Here is a 12,376-nt window from a genome sequence, read left to right as displayed (position 1 = left end):
GCTTTTATAGCGCCGCCGCCTCCCGCTCGCCCGCCCCCTGCAGCCTCGCGCGCCCGGCTGCTCCCCTCGCCCAGCCCCGCTGCCCGCTGTCCAGCCGGGGGGGCGCTGCTGCTGCGACCCCCGACGCCTTTCTGTTCTCAGACAGAGGGCGTCAAGGCGCGGGGGCTCGTGTCAGTACAGGGCAGAGTAGCAGAAAACCGGAATGTCCTCTGTGGTGGCCACCCCAGTGCTGGGGGCAGCCCGGCCTGCCCTGGCCTCGCCTGTCCTCCCCTTCGTGAGGGACCAGCTTCTCCTCCCAGCCTCAAGCTGCACCCCGGGGTGAGCGAGACAGCAGGCCGGTGTTGCACCCTGCCCCAGTGAGGGTCGCCAGGATCCTTCCAGGGAAGCGATGGCCATAAACTGTTGGCAGCGCATCCCAAACTCTGACAGATTGCTCACCGCCAGAGTAAAGCAATACAGCCATGGATGCTGCGTGCCCCTGATCACCCGCAGGCCAGGGTGGTGGCGGCAAGCAGGTGGGCACAGCAGTGTCAGCCGCACAGGGAGTGCCAACCGGCAGACAGCAACCCTCCGCAGATGCTGCTGGTAGTGTTGGCAGCGGCCAGCGGCGATCAGGGACCACCTGCAGACGCCGCTGGCAACATTGGTGGCAACTGTGGGGGGGAGGTGGTGAGCGGTGACTGCCGGCAGGAGCGCTTTCTGCAGGTGGTGCACCGCCAAGCTCAGGGTGCATGTGCATCTGTGTGCACCCCCTATACATTGTCAATGGATGCAGCCTTAAGTACATGGGCAGCTGATGCCTCCTGAGCCTGGGGGGCATGCACAGAAGCTGGCATCCGCAGCAGGGACGAGGCTGGTGAGCAGAGACAGTCCTGTCAGGGAGGGTACAGGGGGTCATGTGCCCCCTGCCAGTCGCCGATGCTTAAGTACCACCAGCAAATGTTTCAGTTCAACCTCAAGTAACACCAGCACATTTTTGTCTTATAAAGGAATTATAATAAATCCGTTAATGTGCACCACCGACAGGTTTTCATAGATTACTAGACTGGAAGGGGCTGGAAGGGACCTTGGAAGATCATCAGGTCCAGCCCCCGGCACCAAGCAGGAAAGATAACTGGGGGTGAGGTGACCCCAGCAAGGTGACCATCCAGTCTCCTTTTGAAGATTTCCAGGGTAGGTGATTGCACCACCTCAGGGGGGAGCTTATTCCACAGTCTGGACACCCTAGTTGTGAAGTAGTTTTTCCTAATGCTGAGCCTGAAACAGTTGTCTGTGTACCACTGATTGGGAGCTGCTGTGTTAGAGGATGGTTTCAGGATGGATGTAAGGAAGAACTTCTTTGTGGTAAGGGTGACCACAATCTGGAATACACTTCCCAGGGAGGTGGTACAGTCCCCAACCCTGGAAGTCTTCAAGAGGTGACTGGACAGACACCTTACTGGGATCATTTGATCTCAGCAGTATTTCTGCCCAGAGCACAGGGGTTGGACTGGAGGATCTTTCGAGGTCCCTTCCAGCTCTTCATTTCTATGATTCTGTGACCCAGCCGAATGGACAAGCACAGTTGTTTGGGGAGATGTAATAGATATCTTTTGTTAGACCCACTAAATAGTTAGGAAAATTGTTCTTTGCAAGCTTTAAAACAGCCTTCTTCAGGCAGAGGGAGAGTCTACAGTTGTACTGGTTGTTGGTTGTAACCATGCTGGTCTGAGGACATAGGCAGGCAAGCTTCTTTGGGTAGATGTGACATCTTTTATTAGACCCACTGAGGAGTTGGAAAGAAGTTTTTTGCAGTTGTGCTGTGCTCTCCTGGAAGGGACAGAAGCCGTATGCAGGAACGTGGGTGTTTGTATGCGAAAGCTTGCAAAGAACCATTTTTCCAACTATTTAGTGGGTTTAATAAAAGATATCATATCTACCCAAAGAACCTTGCCTGCCTATGTCATTAGACCAACATGGCTACAACTGACACCACAGCCCAGTGTTTCCCAACCATTATGCCATGGCACAAAAGTGTGCTGCCAGAAATGATCAGGTGTGCCATGGAATTTTGTCATGGCAATGAGCTACAATGAGCTACAATAGGTATGAGGATGAGGAATGCCTTAACAGGTGTGTTGCATAGAACTTTTATTAATGTAAGTGTGCCTTGGGCTGGAAAAGGTTGGGAAACACTGCCCCAGCCGAATAGAAGCTTCCCACTCGTACAGGGTAGGGGGGAAGTTACAGAAACAGGCTGTGTCAAGGATCAGTGCCCATGGGGCTCTAACCCAAAGCAAAACATTACAAGGACTTACAACAGGGAAGGATTTGAGTTAATGAATATGGGTGAGATTTGTGTTCAAAATAACAGGGACAAGGTTTGTTGTCAAACTCCATTCACATGGGTGAGATTTGTGTTCAGACTCATGAATGCAGGCAAGATTTGTGTTCAAGCTCATGCATATGGACAAGATTTGTGTTCAAGCTCATGAATATGGGCAAAATTTGTGTTCAAACTCATTCACATGGGTGAGATTTGTATTTAGACTCATGGATATGGGCAAGATTCATGTTCAAACTCATGAATATAGGCAAGATTTGTGTTCAGATTCATTAATATGGGCCGGATTCATGTTCAAATTCAAGAATATGGGCAAGATTTGTGTTCAGACTCGTGAATATGAATAAGAATTGTGTTCAAGCTCATTAATATGAGCAAGATTCTTGTACAGATTCATGAATATGGGCAAGATTTGTGTTCACATTCATGAATGTGGGCAAGATTCATGTTCAGACTCATGAATATAGGCAAGATTCATGTTCAAAATATTGAATATGGGCAGGTTTTGCGTTCAGACTCATGAATGTGGGCAACATACATATTCAAAAGGATGAAAAATGGCACTAAATTGAATACTGAAGAGAGCAGTGAGTTCAATGGTCCAAAGCATTTACAGTATAAGTTCAAGACTGATTTTTTTTTAAATCAGGCACCTTGGTGTGCTGAAGGCCAGCTCCTGCTCCTCTTACCTACATTGACCTGAGGGAGATTTGCTTACCCGAGAAAAGTGAGCCGCATTCATCCCCTTGTCAGAAATCTGCCGCACAGACTGTATTTGCCTCTTGCTTTACACAAGTGTGTTTTGGGAGGGATTCCATGGAAGTCAGCTTGCCAGATTCTTTCATCTGTTAGGTTGATTTGTGCTAGGAATGCAACAAGTACATCTCAGCCAGACTCGGGAATCTGGCCAATAGGCTCTTCTGTCTATTCAAAACAGGCAGGAACTGTCGTGGCTTTTATTGGCTTTTTTCTGTGCAGTGGATGACCACCTTAAAAAAATGAATCAGAAGGTTGTCTTGTATCCTTCCAAGGAGATACATTTGTTCTGATTATAGCCATTATATAAATAATATGAGACTGGAATATATCCTAAATGACTATACTAAGGTATCATTAAGGATGTGACTAAAAGCCACAAAACTGAGAAATTCAGATTTAAAGCATTTTAATCATTAACACATTCCATTGTGACTTTGTACTGATGCACAAATGATCTGCACATCTGATCAGAATAGCCATGTAATCTCTCTGATTAACCTTGACTTTGATGCTGGATTGTTAGTCATCTTTTACCATTACTGTCACATTCTTTCTCGGGTTGATACATCTATGTTGATGTATCAGTGATACATCTGCATATACAAATCTGCCCTCATGAACAAAAAGCACAATAAAGTTTGAGACTATTGCATAAATATTTTAACAGCATATGGGGATACCTCACAATAAAAGATAGAAAAAACCTATTTTTCCAAATGTGTATCTTGGCCACTAAAAAGGCAAATCACTATGAAGTGTAAAGGTTGACCTGTGTTAAATTAAACAGGCAGACCTTTAATCTTCTCATTACATGTAAGGACTTGGAAATCACTTGATATAAAATCAGTGCAAGCTGGAAGCCAATCAGAGCTTCTTATCAACAGGTATAGCCATTGGATTCTAACATTTTGTTTTAAACTGTTTTCCCTGTGCACCTGCTACAGAAAGCTATAGATAAGTGAACAAGTTCAATCCACCCTCCTTAAAAGTGCTTCAGAGAAAAATAATTGTCCATTCCCAGTTTTCTACCTAGACCGCATGTGTTCCCACTCGACATAAGTGCTCTCACTCGTGTGCATAATTTGGTTAAGTACCTACCAATTTGGGACTCATTTGCTTCCTCCCCCGATATTCTGTTTCTGGGCAAGTGCACATGAGCTGGGGAGCATGGGATGAAATTTGAAAATATGATGGCAGTAAGGAATAGATTGGTGCAATGGCCTTAGAGACCTACAACATTCTTAGCTTGGCTGAGAATAGAATTGATTAAAAACTATATAATAAAAATATGCTTGGTGTGGAAGTTAATGGCATAAACAGAAGTGAAAGTTTAAAAATGTGTTTAAAAAGCGAAATTTCAGAAGACTGGCACAATTACTATGACACAAGCAATAAAAAGGGAACTACTACACACTAGAAAGATCAAGACAAACCTGCCTCCTCTCTACCAAAGCCCAGCACCCTTAGAGAAAGCTGGAAACCTGGCATGTGAATTCTGCATCTTAGATTTTAATGCTACAAATTGGTGGCTAGAGAGATGGAAAGATCATGATGCAAAACAGTTCAAGTGACAGCATAGTGAAACACACACACATGGATTTGCTGCTGAACTCTGGGTAATATAAGTTCTCCATGATCTTATGAAGGACTGTGAGCCAAAAGACATCTTTACTCCAGATGAGATGGGCCTGGAAGGGTGTACATTTCCACATGGGATATTAACTTTTGTGTGTCAGGCTGTTGTGCAAAGGCAGTAAAGGACAGATGAATGCTACTATTGGCAATAAGTGGATAGCAGCAAGAAACAGGATTCTTTTGAGAATGGAAAATATATGCACCGACATTGTTTAAAAATATAAAAACATACTGCTGGTACCATATGGTGCTCTGGTGGGAGGAGATATGGAAAAATAATTACACAACAAGATGTGGTATAAAGAGTAGTTCTATTTTGTACCTATTGTGTGGTCCATACATAAGAATTTATACTTACAATCATAAATTTTTAAAATTAGCAAGTGTAATTTTGTTGACACGTCCAGTGTATCAAGGGGTCTTGCTAAGATTAAAGTAAAAGAACTGTGCTAAAAGTGATGAGACAGCTCAGTCCCTCTCTTCTCCCAGGGGACATTTGGTCTTCCTTCTGATATCTCCTGGCTCAGTAGCAAGTAAGGCTTTATTAGGACAGGAGTTCTGAAAAGGCGCTGCTGTCTAGTACAGCAGATTTCTGGGGATTCCGGTCTTCTTGCTAGTGAGTGAAGCCAGCAAGTCAGATAACCCAAATTGCTTTTAACTGCCTCTTTTCTAGTTGGTGATGTAAGATAGCTCCTTTGGTAGTAAAGGAAAAGAAACACATGCCCTTCATTCTGTCCCCTCCACTCACTTGGATAAAGAGGGGTACAGCCAAATCCCAGGGCCAATAAAGTTGTTACCTTCCTTTATGCTCTCCTGGCACTCCCCAGTGAAGTGGGGAAAAGCAGCTGCAAAACTGTTGTTGAAGGTACAATCTGAAGACTGGAGCTAGATCTTCTGTCACTAGCATATGAAACTTTAAAGAGTCCGTCTTGACTCTCAGTCTTGATAGAAGTTTGCATGTCTAGCCATTCAGAAAGAAAGCATGTTTTCAAAACCTGAGATGGAAATCAGTGCATGGCACTCTGGTATCATTTTTATACAGCCATTGTCAGGGTAAAGCCACACTTTACAGAGTCTGAAACATAGGAAGTGCACCCTGAGAAAGTTTTAACTGCTGAAGGGACTGCAGCAGAAAGCACAGGAATAGTTTCATCAGTGGTCTCCAAACTTTTTGGGTAGGAGATCACTTTTTGAATTAAAAAGCAGCCCAAGATCTATTGTGCACTGCCCCCCCCTCCCCACCTTACAGGTCAGTCTGGAAAAAATTATTTGGGGGTGTCCCCCTCCAAGCAGGTAAGTCTGTGGGGGGGGGAGGGGAAAGTGGTGTGGCAGGGATGGTGCAGATCAAGGCCCCCAGTGGTGAGGGAGGGAGTGGGCCCCCCCACAGCTGCCTTGCATTTGCAGGGGCATATTCCTCCCCATCTGTGCTTGGCAGAGGTGGCTGCCATTGCAGGCTGGGCTTGCACCCCAAGCCCTGCAGCAGCTGGCCCAGGAGTGGCTTGACACCATGTGAGTCCTGCTGCTGAGCCGAGCCTCGTCCTCTGCCTGCCTGGTGGTGGATGCACATGGTGTCAAACTGTTCCTGGGCCAGCTGCAGTAGGGCTTGGGGCACAAAGCCCAGCCCACAATGGCAGCTGGCTCTGCTGCACACAGATGGGGGGGGCACATGCCCCACAAGGTGTCTGCAGGGGTATGCACAGTGGCGGGAGCCCCTCATGCCCCTGGATGAGCCACCTGGGCTCGATCCTCCCACCACCTGACCAGGGCCTCACTCACCTTACCTCTGCTCCTGCTTCTTCTGCACTCTGTCCCTCACTGTGGGGTTCTTGATCTGGCCCACACCCCTTCCCCCCCATAGACTGACCTGCTGGGCTGGGGTGGGTGCGCACATGCCCCACCGCCTCCAGCCTCAGATCAACCTGAAGAGGCTCCGTAATGGTTGCTGGTGGGTGACCACTGAGCTACATGTACCTTCTGCTGGCTCCCAGGCTGTGGCGAAGCCTTGCTCTACTCCACAGAAGCAACGTTAACTACTTTCAGAAAGGAGAGCTTTTGTACTGCAAAGGATCCCAAGTATTGTAGACTTTGTAGCACTCAAACAGGGCATAATTCAGCACCCAGCATGCACCTAAACCCAGTTGGCATCCAGAAAGTAGGCATTCCTCTGCTTACCTGCTCTGGGGAGCTCAATCTGATGGGGCCTCTTTTCCACCAAGATGTCATCACAAGAAAATGAAAATGTACAATACTGCAGGGCATAGAAGGTAAAATCACTACCAAACTGAGTGAGTTCCTTTCTCCTTTCTTTGGCTTTTACCTCAGATAATAACTATCTTTCTTGAACAGCATCAGTCCCTCATTATTCATTACACTGTGCCATCAATTGATGGTGAGGTGACAAAAGAGTTATTACACAAATGAAAGCCCTGAGCGGTTGCATTTTTTTGCTTGAAGTTACTCAAGATTTAGGTTGGCGTTCTCTAATACGAATGATTCCTTACGGTCATATTTCGAACAGGTGTAATTTAACAACATCGTCTTTAGGTTTCATAACTGCTACATTTTTATGATGCTGTGTACTTGGTCCAGCATGGCTTTTGTTTGGTCTATGGCTTCTTATTCAAATATTCAGAGCAATGATACTGGTAAGACTTCCCCCACCTACCCTCCTGGGGAATGCACTGTGTAGCAGTTTAGGCTCTCCCTATTTCTCATCTCTGTCCATACCTTTGCTATATGACGACTTATGGAAGAGTTCTGGGAATGACTGAGACATTTATCATCTGTTCATGGACTTAAATAGACTTATGAAAGTATGCATAGACAGAGCCTTTGGAACATAATGGTAGAATTTGGATTCCCTAGGAATCTCATCAAAATGATCAGGATATGTCTGATGCACAAAAGGGAGACTTGCAGTGGATGGAAAGGACACCTCTCTGATGTTTTCAGTTTGCAACTGGCCTGAGACAAGGTGATGCTCTTTCCCCACTATTGTTCAACCTGGTGTTGGAATGAGTTGTCAGGTCAGTGACAGAAATTAAAGAAGGGGTCCTACTTGGGAGATTTCACAATATTTTTGGATATGAAAATGGCTTGGACGTTGTATGCAACAACACTATAGGACTCTGTAGAATGTATAAAATTTTACGCTGTACAGCCCAGGGAGTAGGGATTATAGTAAGTAGGTTAGAAGACCAAATTTATGGAGGTCACCTGCAAGAATAGAACTGGAAAAGCCAAACAAGACCTTTGTGTGGCAAGCAGTATCTTCCAGAGGGTCCATGAATTCAAGTATCTTGGATCATTGTTGACTGACACCAATGAGATGAGTAGAGAAATCATTGCAAGGATCTAGAATGGGAATGAAAGAGCCACAGCCCCTAACAGACTTCTCAGGTCTGAGGACATGCCCAGAAGAATGAAATTGCAGCTGTATAACACCTTTATTAGGCCTATAGTGATGTATGGGAGTGAGACCTGATGCATGCTAAAAGACCAACAGAAACTGATTTGTTTTGAAAATAATATTCGCAGGAAGATAGTTGGACCAGTAAAAGGCCCGGTAAGGGGAAAATCAAGGCAAAGAAGTAAGAAAGAACTATGAAATATAATGGAAGTTTCCCTCTTTGCAAGGGTGGTGCATGTGCAGTGGTTAGTGCGGATCAGCCATGTGGAGAGGGTGGAGGAATCAAGAAACATCAAGATGATCTAAAAGTGTCAATCGATAGGACAACATCCTCAGGATAGGCCTTGCCAAAAGTTGATGGACAGTGTAAGAAGAGATTTGAAGATACATAATGTAGGACAGGATTGGGAGGAGATAGCTCATGACAGATAAGAATGGAGGTGCATCATCATCAAGGAGGCCAAAGCACTACAAGTTCTGGTTGGCTATTGGAAGTAAATACTAGTAATTTGGCATCACTCTATTAGAAGATTTGACCTTACATATACAGAGGGAAGCTGTGTAGAATTGTATAGTAGCAGTAAAAGTATAATGCAATTAGCAGTTATTTTAGCAAATAGGAAACACATGAAGCAAACTGTTGCAATTGAGGTGCAATACAGTTTCTATTCCTTTATGTATTTTTTAAAATAAATGTACAGCTTTATTATTGCAAGAACTTTGGAGAGCTACAAGTGATATTTCAAACTGAAATTTTAATCTGAAATAGATGATTGCAGAATTTTCTGTATCCTCAAAGTATGAAGTGGCGATATGTAATTTAAATATTATTTAGCGTACTATAGCTTCAAGGAGCTCCAGGCATGGATCAGGCCGCATAGTGGTAGGCCTGGACACAGAATAAAAAGAACTTATGATATAAGGAAGATGTTGTATAGACATTTTCAAATTCTAACTTTAATCTTTTCTCTGTATAAATGCACCCACTGTTCTTTTTTTGCTGTACTTATGAGATTCCTTTTGGTATTCCATTGTATAACAAATATTTTCTAAGTGACTGAGAAATGTATAGTATGTCTGCTGGTATCTGCTCAAATAAAAAGAACCTTATTTTCAGTGAGTGCATTTTGGCTGTATTTTGCTGTGATCATCTTGAAGCTGTGCAGAGCTTCAAACAGTTTATATCTTACTTTTGGCACGTGGCAGCCATGTGATTGCCTGACAGCTGGGCTGGCATGAGAACTGTGGAAGGTAGAGAAAAGTTCATAGGAAAGTAGGGCTGGAAGGGACCTCACAAGGTCATCTAACCCAGCCCCCTGCTCAAGATGCTGAAATATAATGGAGTTGTGTGTGTAATATTTTAATTTCATCTGGCCTTTAAGTCAGGAAGTCTTTAGTTAAATTCATTCCCTTGCTTTTTGTTAGGTGGAGCAATGTTTAACTGAGTTGTCTAGTTGGACCCTTTCCTCTGGTTTCCAGGCTCGCCTTACCCAGTCCAGTATCTCATGGCTGGCTTTTCCTATCAGCCTTTTTCTTGAGGCTGGTTGATTGTCAAGGAGCGTAGGTATTGATCCCCTCCCACATTGCCCCATTCACTTCAGTTGATCCCTGTGCTTCTCCAATTCCCAGGATGCTGTTTTATCTTTTTTGCTCAGGGTTGTTTTAAAACTCTCTGTGATAAAACTGGCCCCGCTGATGTCATTGGCAAAGCTCTCATTGACTTCAGCAGAGCCAGGATTTCATCTGAAATCTCTTTGTAGATTACTTGTGAATGAAAAGCATAGGTCTGAATCCTCGTGGGTTATTCTAGTTAGGGGTGACCTCTGCTCTGTGTAAGCATTGAGCAAGACTAGGTTGAGACAGATGGCTAAACCTTTCTCTGCTTGTTCCATGGCTTCCCCACAGGCCCTTTGCTTTTTAGCTCATCTTGTTTGCCTCTTATCACTGAATACCTGACTGACTTCTGCCTATACAATTTAATGCCTGTTTGTTTGGCCACCTCCTTCCCCCTCCCAAGCCAGCAGATCAGCAGACAGGAGACAGAATGGCTGATTAGCTTCTAGCTGGACCTTTCTTAGCTGAAAGCTTTGTAAATGCACATACTGGTACAAATTTCTTTCTTTTTTTTTTTAAATAAAAACAACCCCTCCAAGCTTCCCCCCAAAACAAACAAACGGAAAAAACCAAACCCACTTCCCCTGAAGGCAGCTTAACTCTCTTTAATGATGCATTGTCCCTTTAACATGATAAATTACAACGTGAACAATGATCACAGTCTTTTAAAAAGGATTTGTCAGCTCCTGGCATCTATTTTTCTTGTGTCCCTCATATCAATGACCCTCAGTGGAGCCTTTGCTGCAGTGTACTGTGCTGCAAGCTGGACCTCAACTCTGTGGCAAAATCTCTTCATTTTGTAGCCTCTTGTCTGATAGACTGGAAACAGAGGCAGGCAATACAAAAACGCAGATTTTTCCTGACTGGCATGATTTAAGAGATTTGGAAATAAGGAACACCATTCAGTGCACTATTTTCAGCAGTATTTATTTTTTTAATACTAAATTCTGTTCATTGCACTCACTATCACATGTTCAATATGGTTTTCAAAAGGGTGCACATTTCTGTACTGATGGTTTGGAGTTGCGCTGTAGCATTTTTTCCTGCCCAGGGCAGGGGGTTGGACTCGATGATCTACCAAGGCCCCTTCTGACCATAAACATCTATGAACTCTCTTTGCCAGGGGACAGCAGTCTGGGGTCTGGGGATAAACAGATTAGGTGGAATTTTTTCAAGTGTCTTAGGAACTGAGAATCATCGAAAATGAAGGTTGGAAGGGACCTCAGGAGGTCCTTTAGTCCAACCCCCTGCTCAAAGCAGGAGCACCCCAAACTACGTCATCCCAGCCAAAGCTTTTTCTAGCCGGGTCTTAAAAAACTCTAAGGCAGGAGCTTCCACCACCTCTCTGGGTAGTCTGTTCCAGTGTTTTACTACTCTCCTTGTGAGAAAATTCTTCCTAATATCTAACCTAAACTTCCCTTGCTGCAACTTAAGACCATTGCTCCTTGTTCTGTCACCTGCCACCACTGAGAACAGTCTATGAACCACCCTTCAGGTAGATGAAGGTTGCTATTAAGTCTCCTCTTTAGACTAAATAAGCCCAGTTCTCTCAGTTTTTCCTCATAAGTCATGTACTCCAGCCCCCTCACCCTTTTTGTCACCCTCCTCTGGACTCTCACCAATTTGTCCACATCCATCCTGTAAAGGGGGGGGTGGTGGTGCAAAACTGAACACAGTACTCCAGATGTGGCCTCACCAGTGCTGAACTTAAGTCATGAGACTGAGGACTTATATCCTGGGAAGGTTTTCTTCTCTAGCTGTAGTGACATATTTAAACCAACAAAACTCCCTTAATGCGAGCAAATTATACTATTGTAAAAGTGCTCTGGAAGTGTAATTAGTTATAATCCTACTTCATGCTGGTACAGCTGCCTTTGCACTAGTTCTTTTACTGATTGTACTCTGCGCCTGTCTACCTTATGGAGCTTACCATAGCTGTTGGCAGAGCCCCCTAGTGCCCTCACAAGGGATTTTTCTTTTGGTTTAGGTATATCTGAACAAACACTGCAGGCTAAATTGACCAAAAGCCCTGTTTTGCTGGTATAGCTATATCCACACCAGGAGCATTGTTCGCATAAATATATGAGCTATGGCTTGTGATTTTTTTCATATTACTCACCAATGTATCTATGTCAGAAAAACTTGGTAGTGACACTAAGGGTAAAGAGAGATGTAACAATTATATTGGTATCAAATGATCTGGCTTTAAGCTGTTAGGATGTAACTGCTGCATCCACATGCAGGGATGGATCGCAAGAGGGTGCAGTGGTGTGACTACACCCCTCGACTTTTGGACTGGAATGCACAGCGAAGCCTCTGGGGACTTCTTGAAGTCCCTAAAGCAGATGAAAATCCCTCCCTCCCTTCCTCCTGGTGTTTTCCCAGCCAGCCTGTTTGTGTGCATACTCTTAAATGTTGGTAAATGTAAGGAAGTTCAGCCTTCCATGAAAGTTGGATACCCTGCCTTTCATTTACCATGAGGTAAGAGTGTGCACATGAGCAGTTATTGTAGAGTAATAAGTATGCTATAGGTAAACACCACACCTTACTTCTTTCCAGTAACTGGTCTATATACTCCTAACCCTTAGAAACTCCTAAATAATTAACATGCCTTTGAAATTTTTACCCCTAAACTC

The sequence above is a fragment of the Gavialis gangeticus genome, unplaced genomic scaffold (assembly GCF_001723915.1).
Source record: "Gavialis gangeticus isolate Ggan-Ray unplaced genomic scaffold, GavGan_comp1, whole genome shotgun sequence".
NCBI lineage: Eukaryota > Metazoa > Chordata > Crocodylia > Gavialidae > Gavialis > Gavialis gangeticus.
The sequence above is the reverse complement of the archived record's forward strand: the minus strand, read 5'-3'. Positions refer to the sequence as shown.